General features: G+C 48.5%; 1 protein-coding gene across 2 annotated transcripts in view; it reads left to right on the top strand.

Annotated features, from left to right (window-relative positions):
• The first annotated feature begins 8548 nt into the window (after window positions 1-8548).
• The window catches only part of ARHGAP35 (Rho GTPase activating protein 35), a 36922-nt gene continuing 34614 nt past the window's right edge, over window positions 8549-10856 (top strand). For both annotated transcript variants that reach the window (XM_083160394.1, XM_083160393.1), the window contains exon 1: window positions 8549-8813. The gene's annotated coding sequence lies outside the window, so the exon portion shown is untranslated. The remainder of the gene's footprint in view (window positions 8814-10856) is intronic.

Here is a 10856-nt window from a genome sequence, read left to right as displayed (position 1 = left end):
ATGGGTTGGAAGATTGGATGAATAAAGAAATAATGAAGAAGGCTGTCCTTGCTGGATTGGATCGTGGCTGCAATCAGAGGTGACCGTGGAATAATTACCGTCGGGAAAGAGAAGTAAGATAGTACCCCTTTGGGGGGCTAACCTTACTCGGTCCGCATTGGCGGCAGTGGAGTCCGTGGTACACGAAAGGAGCAGTGAGACGATCAGCAGGAGAATACTTCACTTGAAGACACGAGGATTGTAGCAGGAAAACTACAGAGCCAGACCGGAGCAATGATGCTCAGGCAGAGACATCATTGTACTGACTGCCGGTCTAACCCGGCCAGTCAGTACTTAACAGGTGAACTGTGCTGCTATTGGTCAGCCTATGGACAGGGGAGGCGGAGCCGCACAGAGCCAGACCGGAGCAATGATGCTGAGGCAGAGACATCATTGTACTGACTGCCGGTCTAACCCGGCCAGTCAGTACTTAACAGGTGAACTGTGCTGCTATTGGTCAGCCTATTGACAGGGGAGATGGAGCTGCACAGGACAGACCGGAGCAATGATGCTGAGGCAGAGACATCATTGTACTGACTGCCGGTCTAACCCGGTCAGTCAGTACTTAACAGGGGAACTATGCAGCTATTGGTTAGCCTATTGACAGGGGAGGCGGAGCCGCACAGGACAGACCGGAGCAATGATGCTGAGGCAGAGACATCATTGTACTGACTGCCGGTCTAACCCGGTCAGTCAGTACTTAACAGGGGAACTATGCAGCTATTGGTTAGCCTATTGACAGGGGAGGCGGAGCCGCACAGGACAGACCGGAGCAATGATGCTGAGGCAGAGACATCATTGTACTGACTGCCGGTCTAACCCGGCCAGTCAGTACTTAACAGGTGAACTGTGCAGCTATTGGTCAGCCTATTGACAGGGGAGGCGGAGCCGCACAGGACAGACCGGTGCAATGATGCTTAGGCAGAGACATCATTGTACTGACTGCCGGTCTAACCCGGTCAGTCAGTACTTAACAGGTGAGCTGTGCAGCTATTGGTTAGCCTATTGACTGAGGTAACCAAAAAGATGGCGGCCGCCAGAGGGGCGACAGGTTTCAGCCGGCAGTGAGTGCGCGCAGCTGCGCAATTGCTGGCATTCAGACAGAGGCCTAACCAGGCACAAACACACATGGCGGTTCAGGTCTCATGCCGCTCATGCCCAGCATGGCACCGGAGCACACAGCACCACACGGTGACAGCGCGGACACATGTACATGTACCAGGACCAGGGACACAAGCGGAGGTGAGCGCCATAGCATCAGACATGCGGTTAGAGAGCCTAGGGCTGGGCACAGCACAGGGGACTTGGGTGAGAGCCATGGTGGATGTGACAGTGGTATTGCAGGCCAGAAAAGGTTATGAGCATGGTTCTGGTATAGGGGACCAATGGTGTCTAGATCGTCAATTCTTGGTTAGACGGCTAAAGACAAACTAGATCGACAGTAACAGAAGTTAGATGCAAGCGGTAGATGGATGGGGACGTGATTGACAGTTACTAGGTTGACATGAGTTTTCCATGGTTTTTTTGGCACACTATTATAATCTAACTCTACGCCCACTTGGATGGTAAAGTATTAACTAATTTGGTCTAAAGCAAAAAAATAAAAAACCTTGTGTCGACCCTGTGACTGTCGATCACGTTCCCGTCGATCTAACCCTTGCGTCTAACTTTTGTTACTGTTGATCTAGACTATCTTTAGGCCGCTAACTAGATGCGTTTGACCAAGAATGATGTGATTGATTGACTAGATGCCATCAATACAATGAGCGCACCCAGGGAAGAGGTGTATAGAAGAGAAGGGATCCTAGGAGAGAACCCAGAGGACCCCGATCGGGGGGGTGGAAGGGGGAGGTGGATCCTGGGGCAGACAGAGAGAAGTGACCTCTGGACTTTCGTAGCCGAAACACAAGGATCAGCAACACTGGAGCAAGGTATGAGCCTATACTGATATAGGTGGAGTTCAGTTCTGGTGCCAACCAGAATCCCCTATTTGCCGCTCCTGGCCCTTTCTATCTTGATTGTGTGGGCGCCAAGGACTTACTGCTCGTTGCCCTGAGCTGCTCAGTACCCCAGTGTTGCTGGACCCGGAAAGTGAGCACCCGGTTTGGCCACACTGTGACATATGGGAGTGCTGGGGGCTGGATATGGGAGTGTCATGGGTGATTGTGAGCCAGGTGCACTAAGCCTAGAAAAGTGATAAAGTGGAGAGTGATAAACCAACCAATCAGTTCCTAACTGCCATGTCACAGACTGGATTACAAAAGGACAAGGTTTATCATTCTCCACTTTATCACTTTTCAAGGCTTAGTACATCTCACCCTCTCAGAAGTACAGTGCTGCAGGATATGGTCGTTTTGTGGGTGTGGCGCTGGAGTCCCTCATAGACACTCCATTGTTCACATTGGAAGCAATACTGTGATGGAGAATCCGCACGAAGCATGGAGTGGACAGTGCCATGATTGCGGTGGATATATTTTGGGGGGGTCACGGCCCAGCCGCCGGTGGGCGGGGGCCACGGTTACTCACCACGCCGCTCCTGGCGTCTGACGGGGGTCCGGTCGGGGGGGTCTGGTGGGCAGCAGGTGACAACAGCCCCTCTGAGGTCCGGCGGTGTCTGTGCTGCGTGGACAGCTACAGTGGCTGGCAGCAGGTGATGACAGAGGGCGGACTATTTATGCCCTCTTTTAATCAGCCTGCCCTATCCGAGTACTGCTGGTGCAACTTCTAAGTTGCGTGCATACAGCTCTAAACCACTGTCAGTAGCTGTCAGTCATTCCCAGTGTTCCTGCTCAGTATTCTACTAATTCCTTGGTACCTGCTCACAGGAACCGTCCTAGACTGCATATCCAGAATGAGATGACGCTATCTTGTCTGACTACCCAGGCTTCATCGCTCAGCTCAGAAAGATCTTTGATGAGTCTGGGCGCTCCACGTCTTCAGCCATGGAGTTACTCCATATCCGCCAGGGGAATCATTCCGTCGCCCAGTAAGTTGTTCAGTTTCAGACCCTGTCTTCGTAGGTTAAGTGGAATGAGGAGGTGCTCTTATCAGCATTCTGGGGCGGCCTCTTGGAGCGTATCAAGGATGATCTGGCAACCCGGGACCTTCCGGAAAACCTAGAGGAGCTTATCTCACTCTAGGTTTCCGGAAGGTCCCGGGTTGCCAGATCATCCTTGATACGCTCCAATGGGGTCCGGAGAGGCCCGATTAGGACAGGTCAACACTTCTCTGACTTACTCCAAATCGTTACTCCGGGTTCGGTTCAATATCACTGATAAAGTTATCTATGCCTCTGCTTTACTTGATTCTGGAGGGGCCGGGAATTTCATATCCGCCGAATTGGTTCAGTGACAGGATTCCCGTTAAAATCCTTGAGTCTGCAGTCCGTCTGTCAGCAGTAGATGGCAGCTACATACCTAATGGGTTGGTCACCCTGGTTACCGAGCCATTAAGCATGGGTGTTGGGGTTTTACACCATGAGAACTTGGAATTCCTAGTTATTCCCCAAGCCTCCTCCTCGTGGTGTTGGGGTTTCCATGACCACAGAAGCATGATCCCCATATTGACTGGTCTTCTATGCAAATTCTGTCGTGGGGCCCAGCCTGATTTTACTCCTGCCTGTCCAAAGTGATTCCTCTCTGTGCCTTGGAGGCCAAAGGTCAGCTCTCGATTCCAGGACCCTATTGTCAGTTTTCCGATGTTTTTCGCAAGAAGCCCGCAGATCTACTTCCACCTCACTGAGAGTGGGATTGCCCGAACAATTTAATTCCGGGAAAATCTCTGCCTTGCGGTCGAATCTACCCATTATCGCTCCAGGAGACCAAGGCAATTTCCAAGTATATTGCTGAAAATATTCAGCCCTCCTCCTCACCTGCTAGAGTAAGCTTCTTTTTTTCGTTAAGAAAAAAGATGGGTCCCTGCATGCATGAATCGATTACCGAGGTCTCAATTAAATTACAATTAAGAACCGGTATCCACTGCCGCTCATTCCGGAATTTTTGACCGAATCAAGGGAGCCACCATTTTTTCAAAGTTAGACTTACGTGGGGCATATAACCTGATCCGGATACGCGAGGAGATGAATGGAAGATGGTATTCAATCCCCGGGATGGACATTACGAATACTGAGTAATGCCATTTGAGTTAAGCAATGCTCCCGCCGTCTTCCAGAACTTTGTGAATAAAATCTTCCGGGATCTTCTTTATTCCTCTGTGGTTCTCTACTTAGACAACATCCTGATATTCTCCAAGGACCTAGCTTCTCACCATACCCAAGTTAAAGAGGTTCTGCGTCGACTTCGAGTTCACCAACTCTATTGCAAAGTCAAGAAGTGTATATTTGAAACATCTTCAGTCCCTTTCCTAGAATACATCGTGTCTGGGGACAGATTGCAAATGGATCCTGAGAAAGTGAGTGCAGTTCTGAACTGGACTATGCCCACCACTTTACGCGCAGAGCAACGGTTTTTAGGATTTGTGAACTACTATCGTAAATTTATTTGAGGATTCTCAGCTATCGTAGCCCCTATTATTGCTATCACGAAGAAAGGAGCGAATCCTGCTCAGTGGTCCGAGGAAGCAATTTCTGCTTTTCACCTTCTAAAACAAGCTTTTATCTCAGCCGAAGTACTCTGCCAACCAGATATTTCACGCCCTTTCATCCTTGAATTGGATGCATCATCTGAAGCGTTATGGGCTATTCTCTCCCAGCGAGGAGAGGATGGTAAGCTACACCCTTGTGGCTTCTTCTCGAAAAAATTCCTGCCAGCCGAACGTAACTATGCCACCAGGAGCAAGAGCTTCTAGCTATCAAGTTGGCCCTAGAGGAGTGGCGTTCTCTTCTAGAGGGAGCTCAGTACCCAGTTACCATGTTTACGGACCACAAGAATTTGCTGTACCTTCACACCGCCCAATGCCTGAACCCCTGGCTTGCCCGCTGGGCATTATTCTTTACCTGGTTCCAGTTCAAGTTGTCTTGCCGACCTGGGTCACGGAATGTAAAAGCCAATGCATTGTCCTGGTCCCTATCCACTTCCGAGGAGCAGGCAGTCCCACAGTTAGTCCTTGATCCCGTTGTCTTCGCTTCCACTCAAATCACTACCCCACCTGCGGGAAAAACATTGATACCCCCCGCTTAAAGAAAGAAGTTGTTGCACTGGGCACACCAGACCAAGTTTGTTGGTCATCCAGGGACACAGAAGACGCTGGAGTTTTTACAACGGTCGTACTGGTGGCCTTCCATGAGATCAGATGTGCAAGCGTTCATCGCCTCTTTTCCGTCATGTTCCCAGCACAAAAGTTCATGTCGTCCTCCTCCCGGGAAGCTTCAACCTCTAGCCGTTCCATCTCGTCCTTGGTCACATCTGGCCATGGATTTCATCACGGGCTTACCTGCATCCAAATGACTCATTTTGTGCCTCTCAAGGGCCTGCCCAGTGCCCCAACCTTAGCTCAGCTCTTCATTTCTTATATATTTCGACTCCATGGGCTCCCAGAAGAAATAGTTTCAGATTGTGGGGTGCAGTTTGTAGCCCGGTTCTGGAAAGCGCTCTGCTCCTTCAGATACAGTTGAAATTCTGAACCACTTACTATCCCCAAACCAACAGTCAGACCGAGAGGGTTAACCAAGACCTGGAATCTTTCCCATGGTTATATCTCTCATCTTTGCAGGACATTCTGTCAGAACTGCTTCATTGGCTGAATTTACCCACAACAACACATACCATAGCTCCAGCCAGAATACCCCTTTCTTTACAGTACCAGAATTTCCTAAGTCGCCCACCTGTAAGCTACCAGCCGTCAACTCATCCTTGCTATTTTTTTCCAGTATCTGCAAAAATGTCCGATCCACTCTTCGGAAAGCCTCTATTAGGTACAAGAAATTTGCAGATCTCCGAAGATCAGCAGCACCACGATACCAAGTGGGTGATCGGGTTTGGTTGTCCACTCGGAACCTGCGTCTCAAAGTACCCACTATGAAAATCCACCCCCCCCCCCCGATTTATCGGCCCTTATACTGTCCTCAAAGTAATCAATCCAGCAGCAGTTTGCCTAAAATTACCTACCTCCCTACGAATTTCCAACTCCTTACATGTGTCCTTGCTGAAACCACTAGTCTTCAATCAATTTTGGAAACAGCCACCTAGATTTTCTTCAGTAAAAACGGAAGTTCCAAAAATCCTGGATGCCCGTCGGTCTGGAGGTAAACTTCAGTTCCTTTGTAGACTGGAAAGGCTATGGACCTGAGGAGAGAACCTGGGTGTCTGCCTCGGACGTTCACGCACCAGTTCTTGTAAAAATCCATCCATGTGTCCAGAGTCCACTCTTAAAAGGGGCGGTACTGTCACGTCCCGGCCGCCGGCGGGGTCTGCGGTTACTCACCACTCTGCTCCCGGCATCTGATGGTGGTCCGGCTGGGGTCTGGCAGGCAGCGGGTCTGGCGGTGCCTGCGCAAAGTCAGCATCCTGAGTTATCCTGTTTTCAGTTCTCATTATTAAAGCCAAGTCGGCCCTTTGAGTTCCAGTCCTGCTCCCAAAGATATTCGCCCAGGTGGCCATTTCCGTTCTCCCTTCTCCTTCCCCAAGTTCTGGTGTCTCGACCTACATCTAGTCTCAGTTGTTTCCGGCCTCCTGTGAGTGCTTCTGGTGAAGGGCCGCAACCTGCTGTCCAGATGCAGCAAAGTCCAAACACCGTTGTGGGGGTCCCTGGCGAAGACCGTCGGGCAGTTAGACTCCGCACCTTTGCCAAGGAGTCCAGGCGAAACAGACTGTATATACCTAGGGTCTTACATCCTCCCTGCCAAGCTAAAAGCACCCCCCTGTGCAGTCCGTCCTGGGACCGCAGCCTGAGATGGATCCTCAAACACCCATTGTGACAGGGGGTAGGATCTATGGGAGAGGGGGTATGGCAAATTGGGGGTGAGGGAGTAGTGTATATATGGGGAGGGGGTATGGCATATTGGGGGTCATGGAGTAGTATATACATACCTCCCAACATAACCTTCTCCAGGAGGGACAGAATTGTCTGCTACTGGACTTCCCTCTTAATTTAGGATTGCTATCACCTGTGTTATAAATACCTCTTTTATCAATTAAGATGTTCAAGACAGGTGATGGCAATCCTAAATTAAGAGACAAGTCCAGGAGAAGAGCATTCTGTCCCTAATGAAATGGGTCATGTTGGGAGCTATGGTGTATATATGTGGGAGTATATATGGGGAGGGGGTAATGTATATATGGGGGAGTGATTATATATGAGGAGGGGTATGGCATATTGGGGGTGAGGGAGTAGTGTATATATGGGGAGGGTGGATGACATATTAGGGGTGAGGGAGAGTGTATATATGAGGGGGAGAGTATATATGGGGAGGGTGGATGACATATTAGGGGTGAGGGAGAGTGTATATATGAAGAGGAAAGTCTATATGAGGAGGGGGCATGGCATATTGGTAGTGAGGGTGTGTATATATATGTGTATATTAGGTGGGGTTATAATAAGGTGTAGAGCTGGGGTAGCCAACCCTAGTCCTCGAGAGCTACCAACAGTGCATGTTTTGCAGGAATCACAAGTGAGCTAATTAGCTCCATCTGTGGATCTTTTAAAATGTGTCAGTGATTAATGAGTGCAGCTGTGCAGCAGCTAGGTTGTCTGGAAAATGTGAACTGTTGGTAGCTGTCGTAGGCTAGGGTTGGTTACCATTGGTGTAGAGTATAAATTAGGGTATATATGGTGGTAGGTTATACATGGGGTAAGGGGATGTACATGCTGCTGCCCCAACCCTGCACACAGACTGCACACCTCCCAACATGACCCTCTCCAGGAGGGACACAATGCTCTATGGGGCACATTTATCATTAATGTGCGATGCCGGCGTGGTGACCTTGTCGGGCATTGCATTGCGGTTGCTTTTAATACCGCCTGGATGTATCATTATGGGGGCGCAGGGACAGGGCTCCGAAAGAAGCACGAACCTGCAAAGCCCTGACCCGGAAGCTGGGGGGATGGGGGTCTGCGCATGCAGCATGCGCGGTTATGCACTGACCCCCACCAACCCCTCTTACCGCACTGCCGCTCGGGCAGTGCGATGTGTAGCCATAGGCTACATGGGCTATCGCCATATCAGAATGGTGATAGCACAGGGGTGCGAAGCCGGGCTGCCCGATGTTGATACATCGGGCAGCTTCGCATCCGCCATAGAAACCTATGGGGTATGCAGCGGGGATCGGAGATGGTTTGATAAATGGGCCCCTTAATCTGGACCTAACTCTCAATTTAGTATCACCATCACCTTCTTATCAATGACCTATTTAAAACAGGAAATTATAAATGAAGAGCATTGTGTCCCCCTGGAGAGGGTCATGTTGGGAGGTGTGTGTACAGATGAGGAGAAAGAGATAGAAGCCGCTGTGACGTACGGGAGCAGCAAGATGGCGCCGGCACCGGGTGCAGCAAGATGGCGGACACTTCCGGCGGCGCTCCCGGCGCGTCCCCGGCGCCCTTTCTCCTCTGCTCGTGCATGCGCCCGCGCGCCCGCCGGAAGGAAGGAGCCGCCATTACAGGAGGAGCCCCGAGTCACCCGGATACACCCGGAAACCGCGGCCGGGGGCTCGCTGACACCCGACTCACCAGGAGATTGGATGTACCCGCGGCGGGTGTCACGCGTGCAGCCCGCCCCCCCGCTGCACCCGGGAGCTGACAGCTAGGCCCTGTTCACCCGGAAACCCGTCCCGGGCCTCACGTCTACACCCGAGTCCCCGAGGAGAGCGCAGAGCCGGGTGAGAGACGGGTGACAGATGCCCCGAGTGTGTGTGAGCGGGCGTCATGTGGTTGTGCTCCCCCCCCCCATATATTATATGTGTACCCCACATAACATATATACACCCCTTCCCCCACATATTATATATACACCCCTGTAATCTATATCCCCCACATAACATATATACACCCCCTCCCCCATATATTATATATACACCCCTGTAATGTATATGCCCCACATAACATATATACACCCCTGTAATCTATATCCCCCACATAACATATATACACCCCTTCCCCCATATTATATATATATACCCCCCCCACATATTGTGTACCCCACATAACATATATACACCCCTTCCCCCATATATTATATATACACCCCTGTAATCTATATCCCCCACATAACATATATACACCCCCTCCCCCTATATATTATATATACACCCATGTAATATATATCCCCCACATAACATATATACACCCCTGTAATCTATATCCCCCACATAACATATATACACCCCCTCCCCCTATATATTATATATACACCCCTGTAATATATATGCCCCACATAACATATATACACCTCCTCCCCTATATATTATATGTACACCCCTGTAATATATATGCCCCACATAACATATATACACCCCCTCCCCCTATATATTATATATACACCCCTGTAATATATATGCCCCACATAACATATATACACCCCTCCCCCTATATATTATATATACACCCCTGTAATATATATGCCCCACATAACATATATACACCCCCTCCCCCTATATATTATATATACACCCCTGTAATATATATGCCCCACATAACATATATACACCCCCTCCCCCTATATATTATATATACACCCCTGTAATATATATGCCCCACATAACATATATACACCCCTCCCCCTATATATTATATATACACCCCTGTAATATATATGCCCCACATAACATATATACACCCCTTCCCCCACATATTATATATACACCCCTGTAATCTATATCCCCCACATAACATATATACACCCCTTCCCCCATATATTATATATACACCCATGTAATATATATCCCCCACATAACATATATACACCCCCTCCCCCTATATATTATATATACACCCCTGTAATCTATATCCCCCACATAACATATATACACCCCCTCCCCCTATATATTATATATACACCCCTGTAATCTATATCCCCCACATAACATATATACACCCCCTCCCCCACATATTATATATACACCCCTGTAATCTATATCCCCCACATAACATATATACACCCCTTCCCCCATATATTATATATACACCCCTGTAATCTATATCCCCCACATAACATATATACACCCCTTCCCCCACATAACATATATACACTCCTTCCCCCATATATTATATATACACCCCTGTAATCTATATCCCCCACATAACATATATACCCCCCTCCCCCTATATATTATATACACACACCCCTGTAATCTATATCCCCCACATAACATATATACACCCCCTCCCCCTATATATTATATATACACCCATGTAATATATATCCCCCACATAACATATATACACCCCTGTAATCTATATCCCCCACATAACATATATACACCCCTGTAATCTATATCCCCCACATAACATATATACACCCCTGTAATCTATATCCCCCACATAACATATATACACCCCCTCCCCCTATATATTATATATACACCCCTGTAATATATATGCCCCACATAACATATATACACCCCTCCCCCTATATATTATATATACACCCCTGTAATATATATGCCCCACATAACATATATACACCCCTTCCCCATATATTATGTATACACCCCTTTAATATATATCCCTCCATATATTATATATACACCCCAGTAATCTATATCCTCCATAAAGTATGTGTACCCCACATAACATATATACACCCCCTTCCCCCATATTATATACACCCCTGTAATTACCCCTGTAATATATATAGCCCCCGCATATATTATATATGTACCCCACATAACATATAGACCCCTTCCCCCATATATTATATATGC

This window comes from Crinia signifera, chromosome 9 (genome assembly GCF_055691185.1).
Source record: "Crinia signifera chromosome 9, ASM5569118v1, whole genome shotgun sequence".
Classification (NCBI taxonomy): domain Eukaryota; kingdom Metazoa; phylum Chordata; class Amphibia; order Anura; family Myobatrachidae; genus Crinia; species Crinia signifera.
Note: the sequence above shows the minus strand (reverse complement) of the source record. Positions and strands in the feature narration are given on the sequence as shown.